We start from the raw sequence: 18,747 nt of genomic DNA, 5'->3' as shown, positions 1-18,747 counted from the left end.
TAGGTACACTTCAACTGTGAGAGACGGAATCTAAAACAAAAATCCAGAAAATCACATTGTATGATTTTTAAGTAATTCATTTGCATTTTATTGCATGACATAAGTATTTGATCACCTACCAACCAGTAAGAATTCCGGCTCTCACAGACCTGTTAGTTTTTCTTTAAGAAGCCCTCCTGTTCTCCACTCATTACCTGTATTAACTGCACCTGTTTGAACTCATTACCTGTATAAAAGACACCTGTCCACACACTCAATCAAACAGACTCCAACCTCTCCACAATGGCCAAGACCAGAGAGCTGTGTAAGGACATCAAGGATAAAATTGTAGACCTGCACAAGGCTGGGATGGGCTACAGGACAATAGGCAAGCAGCTTGGTGAGAAGGCAACAACTGTTGGCGCAATTATTAGAAAATAGAAGAAAATAGAAGAAGTTCAAGATGATGGTCAATCACCCTCGGTCTGGGGCTCCATGCAAGATCTCACCTCGTGGGGCATCAATGATCATGAGGAAGGTGAGGGATCAGCCCAGAACTACACGGCAGGACCTGGTCAATGACCTGAAGAGAGCTGGGACCACAGTCTCAAAGAAAACCATTAGTAACACACTACGCCGTCATGGATTAAAATCCTGCAGCGCACACAAGGTCCCCCTGCTCAAGCAGGCGCATGTCCAGGCCCGTCTGAAGTTTGCCAATGACCATCTGGATGATCCAGAGGAGGAATGGGAGAAGGTCATGTGGTCTGATGATTCAAAAATAGAGCTTTTTGGTCTAAACTCCACTCGCCGTGTTTGGAGGAAGAAGAAGGATGAGTACAACCCCAAGAACACCATCCCAACCGTGAAGCATGGAGGTGGAAACATCATTCTTTGGGGATGCTTTTCTGCAAAGGGGACAGGACGACTGCACCGTATTGAGGGGAGGATGGATGGGGCCATGTATTGCGAGATCTTAGCCAACAACCTCCTTCCCTCAGTAAGAGCATTGATGATGGGTCGTGGCTGAGTCTTCCAGCATGACAACGACCCGAAACACACAGCCAGGGCAACTAAGGAGTGGCTCCGTAAGAAGTATCTCAAGGTCCTGGAGTGGCCTAGCCAGTCTCCAGACCTGAACCCAATAGAAAATCTTTGGAGGGAGCTGAAAGTCCGTATTGCCCAGCGACAGCCCCGAAACCTGAAGGATCTGGAGAAGGTCTGTATGGAGGAGTGAGCCAAAATCCCTGCTGCAGTGTGTGCAAACCTGGTCAAGAACTACAGGAAACGTATGATCTCTGTAATTGCAAACAAAGGATTCTGTACCAAATATTAAGTTCTGCTTTTCTGATGTATCAAATACTTATGTCATGCAATAAAATGCTAATTAATTACTTAAAAATCATACAATGTGATTTTCTGGATTTTTCAGTTGAAGTGTACCTATGATAAAAATTACAGACCTCTACATGCTTTGTAAGTAGGAAAATCTGCAAAATCAGCAGTGTATCAAATACTTGTTCTCCCCACTGTATATAAAAACAGCATCATCACTTTGCTCATTGTACTATATATATAATTCCTTCTCGCAGCTATCTAGGCGCTCTCCTCCTCTCACCTTTTCCCTTTGTTTGTGGACTTCAGTGCACAACGCATCAGCTGCCTGGTCACTTTACATACCAAAACTTCATATCATGACCGCTAACCACTACACAGCCTACATCATTGACACCTCCTAGTCAACATAGCTACTAGAACTAACACGTTAGTAAAACCGCTACAATCATGCAGTACAGTATACAGTCAGAAAGCAGTTTACCTTGATTTGGAAGAGATCCAGTGTTGGATAGCTGTAGCCAGCTAGCTAACATAGCATCCATCTCCGTTTGAGCCGGGTGTTTGAGTATGCTAAACTAGCTAGCTGCATTCATCTAGCTAAGTGAAGGTGAAAGTTTATAAATATACAACCAAATATAGCTAGCTCTCTCTCTCTCTCTTGCTTCTCCTTAATTTTGGAAGAAATTAATTTGTTCAAAACTGTTAAACTATTGTTTTTCTCTCTCTCTTTGACACACCACATTTTATGCACTGCAGCGCTAGCTAGCTGTAGCTTATGCTTTCAGTATCAGATTTATTCTCTGATACTTTATTATTATTTTTTATTTTTTTATTTCACCTTTATTTAACCAGGTAGGCCAGTTGAGAACAAGTTCTCATTTACAACTGCGACCTGGCCAAGATAAAGCATGCAGTGCGACAAATACAACAACACAGAGTTACACATAAACAAACGTACAGTCAATAACACAAAAGAAAAGAAAAATAGAAACATTTGTAGTGGCAAATGTAGAAGAGTAGGGAGGTAGGCAATAAATAGGCCCTAGAGGCGAAAATACTTACAATTTAGCATTAATACTGGAGTGATTGGGTGGACAACATGTGAGTTCATGCTGCAAGAGCTGTGATAGGTTGGAGAACGTCCTCCGGAAGTTGTCATAATTACTGTGTAAGTCTATGGAAGGGGGTGAGAACCATGAGCCTCCTAGGTTTTGTATTGAAGTCATTGTACCCAGAGGAGGACTGAAGATACCTGTCCTTCGGCAACACCATGGTGCTGACCTACAGAGGGCTGCTGAGGCTACTGTAGACCTTCGTTGCAGTGTATTTTAATCAATTATTTGGTGACGTGAATATATTTCGTATAGATTTGTCCCCCAAAAATATTTTCACTTTTTCTTTTTATGAAATTCACTGAGGAGGATGGTCCTCCCCTTCCTCCTCTGAGGAGCCTCCACTGGTTTTAACTAATATACCCCATTATGGAACGGGGAGACTCTCACGAACACAATGGTGTTCTCCGTTTTGCTCTACGTCCCACACAAGTGTCACGGGACTCATCTGAATGTAACCCTTACAAATGAACGGAAGTATCGAGGTAGTTTTGTGCCAACAAATATAAGGGGTTAAATATGTGTCCAAAAAAACTAACACATTTCCTGAATATAGGACAGACACTTCAAAACCATATTCCTTATGATTTATTTTTTGACTGTCCTAAAATTCCAAATGAAATTGCTAAACGATCCATGGTATGACCTCTCTTAAACAATTCCATATGTTAGCTTAGTAGCCCCCTCTTCCTCTAACGGCTTACACTTTGAGGTTAACATGATTATTGAATGACTACCTCATCCCTGTACCTCACACATACAATTATCTGTAAGGTCCCTCGGTCGAGCAGTGAATTTCAAACACAGATTCAACTACAAAGTCCAGGGATGTTTTCCAATGCCTTGCAAAGAAGGGCACCTATATATCCCATATGGTGGCGCACAATTGGCCCAGCGTCGTCCGGGTTAGGGTTTGGCCGGGGTAGGCCGGTATTGTGAATAAGAATTTGTTCTTAACTGACTTGCATAGTTAAATAAAGGTTCAATATATTTTTTTTTAAATTGGTAGATTGGTAGAAAAAAATAAACAGATATGGAATATCCCTTTGAGCATATTAATTACACTTTGTATGGTGTATCAATACTCCCAGTCACTACAAAGATACAGGCGTCCTTCCTAACTCGGTTGCAAGAGAGGAAGGAAACCGCTCAGGGATTTCACCATGAGGCCAATGGTGACTGTAAAACAGTTACATAGTTTAATGGGTATGATAGTAGAAAACTGAGGATGGATCAACAACATTGTAGTTACTCCACAATACGAACCTACATTAATTGACAGAGTGACATTAAGGAAGCCTGTACAGAATAAAGATATTCCAAAACATGCATCCTGTTTGCAACAAGGCGGCTAAAGTAATACTGCAAAAAATATGGCAACGCAATAAACTTTTTGTCCTGAATATAAGTGTTATGTTTGGGGCAAATCCAATACAACACATTACTGAGTACCACTCTCCATATTTTCAAGCATAGCGGTGGCTGCATAATGTTATGGATATGCTTATAATCGTTAAGGACCGGGGAGTTTTTCAGGATAAAAAATAAATGGAATGGAGCTAAGCACAGGCAAAATTCTAGAGGAAAACCTGGTTCAGTCTGCTTTCCACCAGACCCTGGGAGATGAATTCACCTTTCAGCACGGCAATAACCTAAAACACAAGGCTAAATCTACACTGGAGTTGCTTGCCAAGAAGACAGTGAATGTTCCTGGGTGGCCGAGTTACAGTTTGACTTAATTCTGCTTTGAAACTCTATGGCAAGACCTGAACATGGTTGTCTAGCAATGATCAACAATCAATTTGACGGAGATTGAAGAATGTGGAAAAGAATAATGGACAAATGTTGCACAATTCTGCCAGAGAAAGCTCTTATCTATTTACCCAGAAAGAATCACAGCTGTAATCGCTGCCAAAGGTGATTCTAACATGTATTGACTCAGGGTGTTAAGTACTTATCTAATCAAGATATATATATATATTAATACACTACCGGTAAAAAGTTTTAGAACAACTACTCATTCAAGGGATTTTCTTTATTTTTGCTATTTTCTACATTGTAGAAAAATAGTGACGACATCAAAACTATGAAATAACACATATGGAATCATGTAGTAACCAAAAGAGTGTTAAACAAATCTAAATATATTTTATATTTGAGATTCTTCAAAAAACCACCCTTTGCCTTGAGGACAGCTTTGCACACTCTTGGCATTCTCTCAACCAACTTCACCTGGAATGATTTTCCAACAGTCTTGAAGGAGTTCCCATATATGCAGAGCACTTGTTGTCTGCCCTTCTGTCACTGGGGTTGAGGTCAGGGCTCTGTGCAGGCCAATTCTTCCACACCGATCTTGACAAACCATTTATGTGTGGACCTCGCCTTATGCACGGGGACAGCCTTCCCCAAACTGTTGCCACAAAGTTGGAAGCACAGAATCATCTAGAATGTCATTGTATGCTGTAGCATTAAGATGTCCCTTTACTGGAACTAAGGGGCCTAGCCTGAACCATGAACAACAGTCCCGGACCATTCTTCCTCCTCCACCAAGCTTTACAGTTGGCACTATGCATTGGGGTAGGTAGCGTTCCCCTGGCATCCGCCAAACCCAGATTCATCCATCAGACTGCCGGATGGTGAAGCGTGATTCATCACTCCAGAGAACGCATTTCCACTGCTCTAGTGGAGGCAAGCTTTACACCACTCCAGCTGACGCTTGGCATTACGCATGGTGAGCTTAGGCTTGTGTGCGGCTGCTCAACCATGAAAACCATTTCATGAAGCTCCCGGAAAACAGTTATTTTGCTGATGTTGCTTCCTGAGGTAGCTTAGAACTTGGTAGTGAGTGTTGCAACCGAGGACAGACAATTTTTACGCGTTACGTGCTTCAGCACTCGCCAGTCCCGTTCTGTTAGCTTGTGTGGCCTGCCAAAAATTATAGTTTTAACCATGTTTTCAGGCTATACAGTGTGTGTTTACATTTACATTGTTTAATGATGTTGGTGTTTTCTGGACCACAGCAATTCTACTTGTAAATCTCCTCAGCCTAAGTTGCCATGGCAATGTGTTTCTGTGCAATGGGGAGGGATGTGATGCAGTGCAGCAATAGAGGCAGGCTAGAGAAACACGGACAAAAGCATGATTACCAAGAGGACAATATCAAATGAGTCATTGAAAATGCACCCAGTTCCACCAGCACACAAGTCTGCGATTTGCACCTCTCTTCGAACAAGTGCCTTGTGGGACTTTTGTTTCTGTTTTGGTAGGTCAAATGTTTGGGTGGTATTGAAAACATTTACATTTTTAGCACCATTGTCGATCAAAAAAATTTCAGGTCAACGATCATCAATTGCGCAACAATAAAAAAGGCCGCTATGCAGTAATGACTTTGACATTGTTAGAAGAATATCACAATTCTGTTCATCTTCTCAGAGATTTTACATGTATCCACACTGAGATCAGCCATTATGAAAATAACTGAAGCAACCATTTACATTAACACTAATCCTTTTTTAGCAAGGTTGTCATTTCCATTGATGGATCGTTACCACTACACTATGTGCTCTGACTAATGATCATAATGGACTGCATTATGATATGTTATTTAGTAGGGATCAAAGCCCTGCGGGACGGTGTCCATATTTCAACCTCAGCTTCACCTGGAAGGGAACATACTCACTAGAAATGTTTGGAGTGAGGAGACGTTTTATTAGGGGATGAGAAATGTTTAACCAATTGTTGAGTGACTTACATCAGGGTGAATATGTGATGTGTTCTATCATCAACAGTCATAAGCAGCATTTCATTATTTTAGTCTAGTTGTTTTACTTAGGGCTGTTTTGGGATTCCAACTGATATCACTGGAAAAATATTGTTTTTGTTTTTGGTAGGGTACAGATAAATTGTGTTTTCTCCTAGCCAACGCAACCACCAGCAGGAGTAGGTACATCCCAAGGTGGGCGCACTACCCACAGTCCCAAGAGTGTAAACTTAACTCCCTTGGGAGTGCCCTTTACACATAATCATAATGGAGGAATACTGTCACTATTCAATTCAAAGCCATATCCAAAGAAACAGCTTTTCGTGGTCTTAGTTATATAAATGGTACAAAAAAGAAAGAATAAAGACTGCTTTATTTTTGCTGCGGAACGATGGGGGACCGAGCAGCTTGCTCAGAAATCCCTCTTCACATGTGAGGTTTAAATAGGGGTGTGCGCATTGGCAGCATATTCAATTGACTGGCAGCGTCCTAGAGTCCTTGATCTGCAAAATCACAAGCCGTTCGTGAACCCCCCCCCATCCCCTCATCCCTGTCGAATGGTCTCACATGAAATAGCTGACGGCCATTGAGAGTTGCATTTAAATCCCTGCAGTTTATGCCACCGGTTCATTCTGTTAAGCTGATGGAGAGGAAGGAGAGGAGGACTCTCACTGTCTAATTGTAGTTACAATATGTCACTGTCACTGAGCAGTATTGCCCTGCAGCTTTGACTAAGCTAAGAACAAATAGGCAGTTCAGTTTGTGGAAATGTGCATGATCTACTCATTCATTATTCAATAGCCATAAATGTGACACATGGTTAATTAAGAAGTTAACATTATTTCTAGATTAGTGATGAAATATACATGGTTGAACAGGATGTGTGTTTGGTTAAGGCATTTCATGACTGAACGCTTTGGCGTACATTGCCTCAAGTGGTACTGTGTTAACATTAAATAGCTGTGACTTGCATATTGCATGGCGAGGCAGGGAACAGAAATATGTAAACAGAAATGTTCTTGAAATTATTTTGTCCAATGTATCATCATTTATCGAACAGCTATGTTCGTCAAGTCCAAAAGCTCATTATATTTTCAGGTGTATTTTGATCGATGACCAAAGTTAGTGATATTATAAGGGTTAAGTTCAATAATCTATCATTATTAAGCCATATCCGGAAACATTTGAGATTGCTACATAGAGAGAATGTACAGTACAAGACTGTAAAAGGAACATGCATTACTCTAGGGATAGGTAACTTTGATGGAGGTTGGAGCCACAAAAAATCTGAACTCATCATGAAGGTCCGCGGTGGCTCGGTGTCTGCGTACCCACACATGCAGTCAGAGACGGCCCTAGCCTTTTGCGGGCCCTAAGTGAAATTTTGTTGAGGGCCCTTAGTTAACAAAAAATGTTTCCTGCAATTCTAGACAATTTTAATTTCCTGCAATTCTACACATTTGTCCATGGGGTGTAGAGAAAATGTAGCAGTTTTAAAACAAGTTTGCTGCAATTCTACACATTTTGCCATGGGCCAGAGAGAAGATTTAGCAATTTTATAACTAACTTCCTGTAATTCTTCACATTTTGCCATAGGGTGGAGAGAGTTTTTAATATGCAGTTTTTAATATGGTATCAGAGTGAAAGTGACAAACAAAATCAATGGGGGACCCCCCAGTCGGTAATTCGATAACTACAAGTTTGGATAGCTGGCTAGACTAACTTACCAATCACTTTTTTTTGCTGACAAAGGCTAAATGAGTGACTGTCAGTGACTGACATAACAAGAGAAAAACTGCTGATACACAACCACATTTCAAAATTGCACCTTGTGTATTATACTATTCTAACTCTCAACAGTAAGTTGCGACCCCGACTGAGGTCTTTAATAAAGGGGGGGGGGGGTCTGCAGGCCAGCTGCCAGTTACCCATTCCTGCTCTAGCCTACCTTGCTTTTCAAAAACTACCGTAAATGGTGGCACTTCAAGATTTACTGCCGAGTATAAGATAGGTTGCACCCTGTAAGAAGGGTGAGTAAAAGGACACTTCACTGTGGTAAAGGTGATTGTTTGAGGAAGCAGCGGGACGGTTGCACCTTTTGATTTGCCAAAGAAAAGTGGATGGCCACCTGGGAAGTCACTCAGGGGAAAGGGAGGAGAGGAGATTTGACAGGCAATGACTGTGTTCTCTTTCTGGACTGGCGGTCAGAACTGTGGCTGATAGCACCAGAGTACATTCCCAGCTGTTGGGAAGGTTTCTGCCTGGCTGTGCCCATAGCACCATGGCAGGAAGTTGAATGGCAAAGCATGCTTCCTTAATTGATATGCATGTGTTGTCTCCCACCTTTTATTTAGAGCCGTCCTTGGCATTTCCACTTTTCTTGCAGTGAGATTGATTAGTATATGATATACAATGAGCACAAATTATATCCGAGCCTAGTCCTTGAAGCCAGAGTGGGATTCTAATAAATAACATTATGTAGATGAACTTGCCAAGAATGCTCTTTAATACGGGATACATTTTGATAATGTTGGAACAAATAATACAAATATGGACAAGGCATGCTGGAAAAAAGGTCTCGGAGTCCATTTGCACCGCATAAAATTGCTTGATAATTTAAGCAGAGCTTAAATGACTATTTAACAGTCTGCTCGTCAACGAGGGGGCATCAGGAAAGGGTTCGCTGGAGGGAGGACACATTTAGTTCTGTTTAAATTGGATTCACACTCCATATCCACATAATGCAATTGTTAAATGATTGTGGCAGCAACCGCCTAGACATAAAAACAATATGTTTTGGCTTCTTTTTGGACAAACATCCATTCAGTTCTCCACATCAATATGAATGTTTAGGAATCGGTATGTTTAGGAAAGAAAGATGCATAGTGTAGTACTTTGACGTTTGGAGTCCTCATGCTACAGCAGACAATCCATTTAGGTCCGTCCAGGCAACCAGCTGCCCCCAAACCAAGAGTTCAAGACAGATTTCTCTTGATGGATGGCTTGGGTAAATGAATTGTCCCACCCCTTCCCCCCCATACCCTCCAAAAACCCATACCCCTAAATGACAGGCAGCCTTTGGCGAGAAATGCATTACAGACCCGTCAACCTGAGTGACGCGCTACCCTCCCCCTACAGGAACATCGCAAAATGGCATCCTCATTCTGGAGAAATGACAACTGAGGAATATCACACACCAATTAAAGGAGAGACAGGCGATCGGAGGAGTGACATTTAATTCCCATCAATGTGATATATAGAGATCTGGATAAACATGTTCTGCAGGTCGCTTCAGAAAGTCCAATCTCTGTCCACAGTGAGATATTAAGATGGAAAGGACCTGTGTCGACATGCTCATAGCCTTATAGCACTGCTAAATAAACTTGGTGAAAACTATAAGTTTGTGTGGGGTGAAAGGGTTGCATACATGTATGAAGCATTTCTTGAAGAGATATGAAATCTCAATGATAAAGAAATAAAGAACAAAGTCAGTGAGGACAGCCATGTGCTAACCTAACGTAGCAAGAGGGCCATGTGCTAACCTAACGTAGCAAGAGGGCCATGCGCTAACCTAACGTAGCAAGAGGGCCATGTGCTAACCTAACGTAGCAAGAGGGCCATGCGCTAACCTAACGTAGCAAGAGGGCCATGTGCTAACCTAACGTAGCAAGAGGGCCATGTGCTAACCTAACGTAGCAAGAGGGCCATGTGCTAACCTAACGTAGCAAGAGGGCCATGTGCTAACCTAACGTAGCAAGAGGGCCATGCGCTAACCTAACGTAGCAAGAGGGCCATGTGCTAACCTAACGTAGCAAGAGGGCCATGCGCTAACCTAACGTAGCAAGAGGGCCATGCGCTAACCTAACGTAGCAAGAGGGCCATGTGCTAACCTAACGTAGCAAGAGGGCCATGTGCTAACCTAACGTAGCAAGAGGGCCATGCGCTAACCTAACGTAGCAAGAGGGCCATGTGCTAACCTAACGTAGCAAGAGGGCCATGCGCTAACCTAACGTAGCAAGAGGGCCATGTGCTAACCTAACGTAGCAAGAGGGCCATGTGCTAACCTAACGTAGCAAGAGGGCCATGTGCTAACCTAACGTAGCAAGAGGGCCATGTGCTAACCTAACGTAGCAAGAGGGCCATGTGCTAACCTAACGTAGCAAGAGGGCCATGTGCTAACCTAACGTAGCAAGAGGGCCATGTGCTAACCTAACGTAGCAAGAGTCAAATAAAGGCCTGAGTGTCATCCCCACATCTGGTTTTCAAGGGAAAACGAAGCTAGATTGAATCCCTGAAAAACTGTATCCCTGAAATACAGATGTTTACGGTTTCTACCGACCCCGATGAGGGCCATGTGCAGACCTGGATTGATCCAGACACCTCAGCCTCTAGAGCTCAACTACAGCTCAAGGCTATGGTCGGTCTATCCCTCTACACAGACTGATGGTGATGTTAAACGCCCTGAGCCATGAGAAGGCCCTGAGCCATGAGAAGGCCCTGAGCCATGAGAAGGCCCTGAGCCATGAGAAGGCCCTGAGCCATGAGAAGGCCCTGAGCAAGGTAGTCAACATCACACACTTCATGCACTGAAACATGCATTATGGTAAGGATGAAGAAATGTGAGGAACACATCTTAATTGTTTACATAGAAATCCACAATAGATACAGGGCCCTATACATAGAAAATACCTTGTTCCAATCTTGATTGGTAAAAGGGGACAATCCTGGCAGGTTAATGGTCTATCCTGCCTACAGATGTACTATCTTAATTTGATCACTCTGTTGTCGCAGAGAATTTTCCTGCGCAGCAGGACATGCAAACTTGTAGTGTATTCAAGGTTTAAAAAGTATCCTGAAGTATCATTTCCAATTAGAAATGTCAGACTTTATTTGCCCAACAAAAGATTTCATCTCTACAAAAATGTCCATTCATTATAATAAAAAATAATAATTCACATTTCCTGTTGCTGCAGAATTATTTTCCTGCTGTGAGAAACTGTTCAAATTAAGATAGTACATCCTGTTTAAACTGTTGATTGTAATAACAATAGATCACGGGAATTTGGTTATTTTAATCAATGTATTATTCCAGTTGATGTGATGTTTGGCAAGCAACTTGAGCAGATGTTCACTTTTATTGTCAGTTGTAGGAGATAACCATGCAACTTTGAAAACATCTATCGACTTCTACATTACTCAAGGTAAAGTCAGATCTTTGCAGCACGCCTGAGCACAATGACAGGCTTCATGAATCATGTACAACAATGCATCAGAAATCATTAAGACTGACAAGTCTCACCCAGACTATTTCCTGTTTGTGTGTGTGCACCATGGATGAAACAATGCATTAGAAATCCTCCTGTGAGCGAATCCACAATAATGAAACCCTGTAGGCTTGGGCTGAGGGTGCCTTGCTGTAGAATGACGGGAAATAATTGGACTGGGATTACAGCGTGAGATCAGTGAAAAAAAAGTGTGGTGAAAAAATCTATAAAGCCACATTATCATCTGAGAAGAGATGAGATGGTCACTTGGTGAAGATAATTTAAACTAGGGCCGAGTGAAATTCACTGGGGGAAGGGAAAATAATAAATGAAATGCAAAATATAATTGCATTAGCTGCAGGGCAGAATATCAATCGCCTTAGACTATAATTTGATAACTCACTAATTAAGTTACTGTCCAACTTTTTGGAGCCCGGTTCCTGCAGCTGAGACGCTGGAGAGTTTGTTGACCCTAATATAGGACTAAGGAGCTCTCCCTCTTTCTTCTTCTGACAGTGGCAGATGGATAAGACTACTATCACATAACTGACTGGAGTAGCTGTCTCGATTGTTCCTTTACCCGTAGACGTTGCCTGCTTCATAGTGATCGAAGGACACATAAGAGGGCATGAGAACTAGTGATGGGAGACAGTGGCTTAATGAGCCCAGGGATATGTAAATGTAAAATAGTTTACTGGCTGATATAACTCACCCTCAGCTCGGGAAAACCGCCTCATGTAATAACGAGTTCAAAACCGTTTGAAACCTGAAATCCTACCGGTTCACCCTGCTTGCAATGTAGCCACAGTCTTGGATCACTCGTTTACTTGTCCATCAAAGATGGCCCCTCAGTGTCCTGCCGCAGTGGGGTGCATCAAGCTTTGTGTTTTTACGCTTCCATTTTACAAGTGTCAGGTCTGCCAAAGATCACCACTGGTGTGCAATCAGACAGCTTTTCTTAGCTGGTTGAGAGAGCTCTCTGCTCAAGCGGTACCTTGGACAATGGGCTGTCAAGACCCCTGATCAGACAACTGGTTCTGAGGAAATCTGAGTAAAATGTCTTTAGGGATGGCAACTGCTGTACATTTGTCGCCTAACAAGCGATTTGAATGGAGAATGGTATCTGTTTATGTACCACAGGGCAAAAACTGGTTGAATCCATATTGTTTCCACATCATTTCAACCAAAAAACTAGATGTTTAACTGACGTCTGTGCCCGGCGGATGTATAAGTTGGCATGATAACAAACCTTCAGGGCACCACAGGGTGCAACACCCAGACTTGAAGACGGAGTTCACCGTTTTCACCAACGTGACAAGCATTTCTTGGTGATAGATTTTCAAGGATGCCTTCAGTACTCATCAGGCCTACATTTGGTCAGCAAAGCATGTATTGTTTCAATTCTAACTTGGAATATTGTTCAACCCAACAAATGATTTTCAGCTGGAGTGTGAAACATCCAAACCAGTTGCCAGTGTTCCGTTCCAAATGTGAGGATCTTCTGAACTGTGGCCTTTTCCTTGGAGCTGAGACTTTGTCATCGGAGTTCATTGAGGCAAAGCAAACTTTGTCTCCATATTCCACAGTGGAAGAATCATATTCAACTACATAATGACTATACAAAAATAACAGATTTGAATTTGTATGTTCAAATATGCAATTCATTGTTTCCTAGTGAATAATCAGAACATACCAGTGTAGCTAGTAGTTTACATAAAGGAGTTAACACACGGAATGTCATTAGTGGAGAGAGTAACATTCAACATAGATGTCATAGTTGTAAAGTGGCACATAATCAATAACCAACATGTTTTCTTTCATTCACACATCCATAATTAGGCTTGTTCGCTCATTATCTCGTCCACCGCTACAAAGCTGCCACGGTAGTAAAGTTGGCCCTCTACCTGCATCCCCAAGTCTATTCTCCACAGCCAACCTGGCCCATAATCCAAGGGTTATTGTTTGGACCACTGCTTTTCTCCATTCCTCCTGGACTGTCGCAATAAATAATGGAGTTGTGTGAGATGAGGTTGGCAAAATTATTCAAGACAAATATTAACATCCATCAAGGCTTGGAGAGGTGCCTGCCTTCCTGCCCGGGCTGGTGGAGAGCATTAGCATTAGCAGTACATCAGCGAGGTTTCTTCATATGTGGCTCAGGGCTCTGGCTTCCTGACATTCCATTATGGGCCCTCTCTCCAAGGCAGTCTCTGACAATAAAGTATCCCGCCTCTCCCGTTAACGCTTTCCAATTAAACTCTTACATTTGTTGACTCTGAGGTGACACATTAAAGTGAATTATGTGCTGGATGAGGACTGGGGGGGGGGGGGGGGGGGGCTCTGCGGCAATGAAAAGCGCTGCGTCCCCCCACTGTTGAGGTGTTGAGAATGATTCATGGCCCTAAATTTCTCAAGGCCACAGGTTTTTAATAAAGGGCTGGTGTGTGGCGTTCTCTGTCTCTGTCACATTAAAAGTAAATAAGACTAATGGTGGAGCGCGGCAAGACTCTGGAGAGGGAGAAACCGCCAGTGGCTTGAGTGAGGGGAGATGTGTGAGCTAGAGTTGGGCGGTATCCAGATTTTCATATCGTCATACTGTCCTTCTTTCATCATGAGATATACGGGTACTACCGGCTTAGTACACAAGTGGGGGCAAAAAAACTAACAGAATGCTAACAAAATTAGCACAAGTCATCGCAAATTTCCATGGAGGCTGTTAGCTAAATATGCTAACGAGCGCAAACGAAAATAAACAAATTGCAAAGACAGGAAATCCAGCTGATAAAGTTAAAGGAGCTACCGAATTACATTTTTGCTGAGTTTGGACATGTGAACGAGAGACATTGTGCAAATGAACAAAGCTTTGACGCATGCTTCTCTGAAGGAATGAACAGTACTGGCTCTGGAGCAGAATGTGTACAATTCTGTGTCTCTGTGGAGTCTGGAGTTGCTAGGGCAACAGGCCTGCCTGCTCTGCTCAGAAGAAGGAGAAGACTGGCCGAGAACAGCAAAAAGACGCAAGGAGTTCAAGATAGTGGCAGCTGTACAAATAACTAATCTAAATGGCTTTGACTTCTTAAACATTGCAGAAAATGCAATATGATGCCCCGTCACTTTATTAATTCAGCCACTTACTTAGATAACTAGAAACTTAAACTTAGGGGTCGCGTTAACGCAAAATATTGTGTTTTTCACACAGGGAAATGTTTTAAAACGCATAAGAAAAATCTTGCTGCGTTTTGTAAACGCAGATGTAAAATGCTTCTTATTGTAATTGTTGCTCGTCATCAGACTCGCTTTGTGCTTCAGTTGCACTTCTACACTCGGATGAGAATTCCCGAACAAGCGTTCTATCACTAGACAGCGTTCTTACTAAAGTGTAGCTAGCTCATTTTCTCTGGTCATTCGCTCAGTATAGCCAGCCTACTTTTCTCCGGGAAATTGCAAGATGCACTTTAAGCAAAACATGAGGAAATGTAGCTGGCTACAGTTTTTCTACGATAAACATTAGAAATATGATGGCCATGCATCGTTGCAAGCTCTTACTTGTGTGGCTGCCAGGCAAACAGCGTTGCACTTCTGTTGTCATCTGATGACAGTGAAGCTATTTTCTGCCTAATGTGAAGGAAAACTATGGTTGCATGTCCCTGATCACTCTAGAACGTGATCTGCTTTATCTCCAAACGTATTTACTTAAAAAGTAGCTACAAATATGACAAATTATTTAAAAACTTCAAAGAAATTGATGGTATTGAAAAACCATCCCGCGGCTATTTCCAAATACCCTGTTATACTGTATATACACAAGCCTAGTGTGAGCCTCTGCTAACTATCTCCCAACTGAACACCTAATGTTTTATTTTATCAAAGAGACGGTCATAGTAGCCTATAGGCAGAAGGTTGGCACAAAATAACATCCGTCAGCCATAATAACAATAGATATGAATGGCAACTACAATGCAGGATGGAAAAATAGCTATGACTGTTATATTCCATAGAAAGACAAGATACTGTGCATGTGCAGTATCTTATGTGGTTTGAATCATGACTGTATCCCAACCTTGTACACAATTAGCTTCAGAGTAACAACAGCATGGGAAGAGCCGAGAGTATGAATAGGCCCGGCATAACATGATGGCTTGAGGGGTGTGCGTGTAAAAAAAAATAAACTGTGAGAGATTATACTATTATACACAACAGACTCATCAGGAGGGAATGAGCGTCTACGCTGATCCCTCAGTAGTGGACTCATTTGAATTTGTCCGCCTCTGCTGTTTCGATTCCTCTCAAGTTAACTTGACTCAGTCTGTCATCTGGGATAGTGTACGACGAAGAGGGAGGGGTGAAGGGGGCATTTGCAAAGTAAACTCTCATAAGTACCCGAGCATACAGTTCATCTCAGCTCATTGGCTTGTGCTAATGGTATGAGTGTAAATAGAGAATGCGGCGGAGGCGGTGTTTAACTTTTTTTCTCTTCAGTTGGGCGAGAGCAATTCGGTGATCTTTTCTGCTGTGACAGTCATTCCTCTCTCGCCCTCTTCCACTCTTGATGCTTCTCCTTCGGTCTCCCTCTCTCTCATCTCTCCATCTCAGTCTCCCTCTCTCCTGCCTCTCCATCTGTCTCTCTTGCCTCTCCTTCTCAGTCTCCCTCTCTCCTGCCTCTCCATCTGTCTCTCTCGCCTCTCCTTCTCCGTCTCCCTCTCTCCTGCCTCTCCATCTCAGTCTCTCTCGCCTCTCCTTCTTAGTCTCCCTCTCCCAACTCTCCTTCTCAGTCTCCCTCTCTCCTGCCTCTAAATCTCAGTCTCTCTCGGCTCTCCTCAGTCTCTCTCGCCTCTCCTTCTCAGTCTCCCTCTCTCCTGCCTCTCCATCTGTCTGCCTCTCTCCTGCCTCTCCATCTCAGTCTCTCTCGCCTCTCCTTCTCAGTCTCTCTCGCTTCTCCTTCTCAGTCTCACTCTCTCCTGCCTCTCCATCTCAGTCTCTCTCACCTCTCCTTCTCAGTCTCCCTCTCTCCTGCCTCTCCTTCTCAGTAGCCCTCTCTCTCCTTTTCTTCTCAGTCTCCCTCTCTCCTGCCTCTCCATCTCAGTCTCCTTCTCTCCTGCCTCTCCATCTCGGTCTCCTTCTCTCCTGCCTCTCCATCTCAGTCTCCCTCTCTCCTGCCTCTCCATCTCGGTCTCCTTCTCTCCTGCCTCTCCTTCTCAGTCCCCCTCTCCTTTTCTTCTCAGTCTCACTCTCTCCTGCCTCTCCATCTCAGTCTCCCTCTCTCCTGCCTCTCCATCTCGGTCTCCCTCTCTCTCGCCTCTCCTTCTCAGCCCCCCTCTCCTGCCTCTCCATCTGTCTCTCTTGCCTCTCCATCTCAGTCTCCCTCTCTCTTGCCTCTCCATCTCGGTCTCCCTCTCTCTCGCCTCTCCTTCTCAGCCCCCCTCTCCTGCCTCTCCATCTGTCTCTCTTGCCTCTCCTTCTCAGTCTCCCTCTCTCCTGCCTCTCCATCTCAGTCTGTCGCCTCTCCTTCTCAGTCTCCCTCTCTCCCTCCTCTCCATCTCAGTCTCCCTCTCTCCTGCCTCTCCATCTCAGTCTCTCTCGCGTCTCCTTCTCCGTCTCCCTCTCTCCTGCCTCTCCATCTCAGTCTCTCGCCTCTCCTTCTCAGTCTCCCTCTCTCCATCTCAGTCTCTCTCACCTCTCCATCTCAGTCTCCCTCTCTCAACTTTCCTTCTCAGTCTCCCTCTCTCCTGCCTCTCCATCTCAGTCTCTCTCGCCTCTCCTTCTCCGTCTCCCTCTCTCCTGCCTCTCCATCTCAGTCTCTCGCCTCTCCTTCTCAGTCTCCCTCTCTCCATCTCAGTCTCTCTCACCTCTCCATCTCAGTATCCCTCTCTCAACTCTCCTTCTCAGTCTCCCTCTCTCCTGCCTCTCCTTCTCAGTCTCCCTCTCTCCTGCCTCTCCATCTCAGTCTCTCTCGCCTCTCCTCAGTCTCTCTCGCTTCTCCTTCTCAGTCTCCCTCTCTCCTGCCTCTCCATCTCAGTCTCTCTCACCTCTCCTTCTCAGTCTCTCTCGCCTCTCCTTCTCAGTCTCCCTCTCTTCTGCCTCTCCATCTCAGTCTCTCTCGCCTCTCCTTCTCAGTCGCCCTCTCTCCTGCCTCTCCATCTCAGTCTCCCTCTATCCTGCCACTCCACCTCAGTCTCCCTCTCTCTTGCCTCTCCATCTCAGTCTCCCTCTCTCCTGCCTCTCCTTCTCAGTCTCCCTCTATCCTGCCACTCCACCTCAGTCTCCCTCTCTCTTGCCACTCCACCTCAGTCTCCCTCTCTCTTGCCTCTCCATCTCAGTCTCCCTCTCTCCTGCCTCTCCTTCTCAGTCGCCCTCTCTCCTGCCTCTCCTTCTCAGTCCCCCTCTCTCTCCTTTTCTTCTCAGTCTCCCTCTCTCCTGCCTCTCCATCTCGGTCTCCCTCTCTCTCGCCTCTCCTTCTCAGCCCCCCTCTCCTGCCTCTCCATCTGTCTCTCTTGCCTCTCCTTCTCCCTCTCTCCTGCCTCTCCATCTTAGTCTGTCGCCTCTCCTTCTCAGTCTCCCTCTCTCCATCTCAGTCTCTCTCGCCTCTCCTTCTGAGTCTCCCTCTCGCCATCTCAGTCTCTCTCACCTATCCTTCTCAGTCTCCCTCTCTCCTGCCTCTCCATCTCAGTCTCTCGCCTCTCCTCAGTCTCTCTCGCTTCTCCTTCTCAGTCTCCCTCTCTCCTGCCTCTCCATCTCAGTCTCTCTCACCTCTCCTTCTCAGTCTCTCTCGCCTCTCCTTCTCAGTCTCCCTCTCTTCTGCCTCTCCATCTCAGTCTCTCTCGCCTCTCCTTCTCAGTCGCCCTCTCTCCTGCCTCTCCATCTCAGTCTCCCTCTATCCTGCCACTCCACCTCAGTCTCCCTCTCTCCTGCTTCTCCATATCGGTCTCCCTCTATCCTGCCACTCCACCTCAGTCTCCATCTCTCTTGCCTCTCCATCTCAGTCTCCCTCTCTCTCGCCTCTCCTTCTCAGTCTCCATCTCTCTTGCCTCTCCATCTCAGTCTCCCTCTCTCCTGCCTCTCCTTCTCAGTCGCCCTCTCTCCTGCCTCTCCTTCTCAGTCCCCCTCTCTCTCCTTTTCTTCTCAGTCTCCCTCTCTCCTGCCTCTCCATCTCGGTCTCCCTCTCTCTCGCCTCTCCTTCTCAGCCCCCCTCTCCTGCCTCTCCATCTGTCTCTCTTGCCTCTCCTTCTCCCTCTCTCCTGCCTCTCCATCTTAGTCTGTCGCCTCTCCTTCTCAGTCTCCCTCTCTCCATCTCAGT

This window comes from Salvelinus alpinus, chromosome 10, assembly GCF_045679555.1.
Source record: "Salvelinus alpinus chromosome 10, SLU_Salpinus.1, whole genome shotgun sequence".
NCBI lineage: Eukaryota > Metazoa > Chordata > Actinopteri > Salmoniformes > Salmonidae > Salvelinus > Salvelinus alpinus.
The sequence above is the reverse complement of the archived record's forward strand: the minus strand, read 5'-3'. Positions refer to the sequence as shown.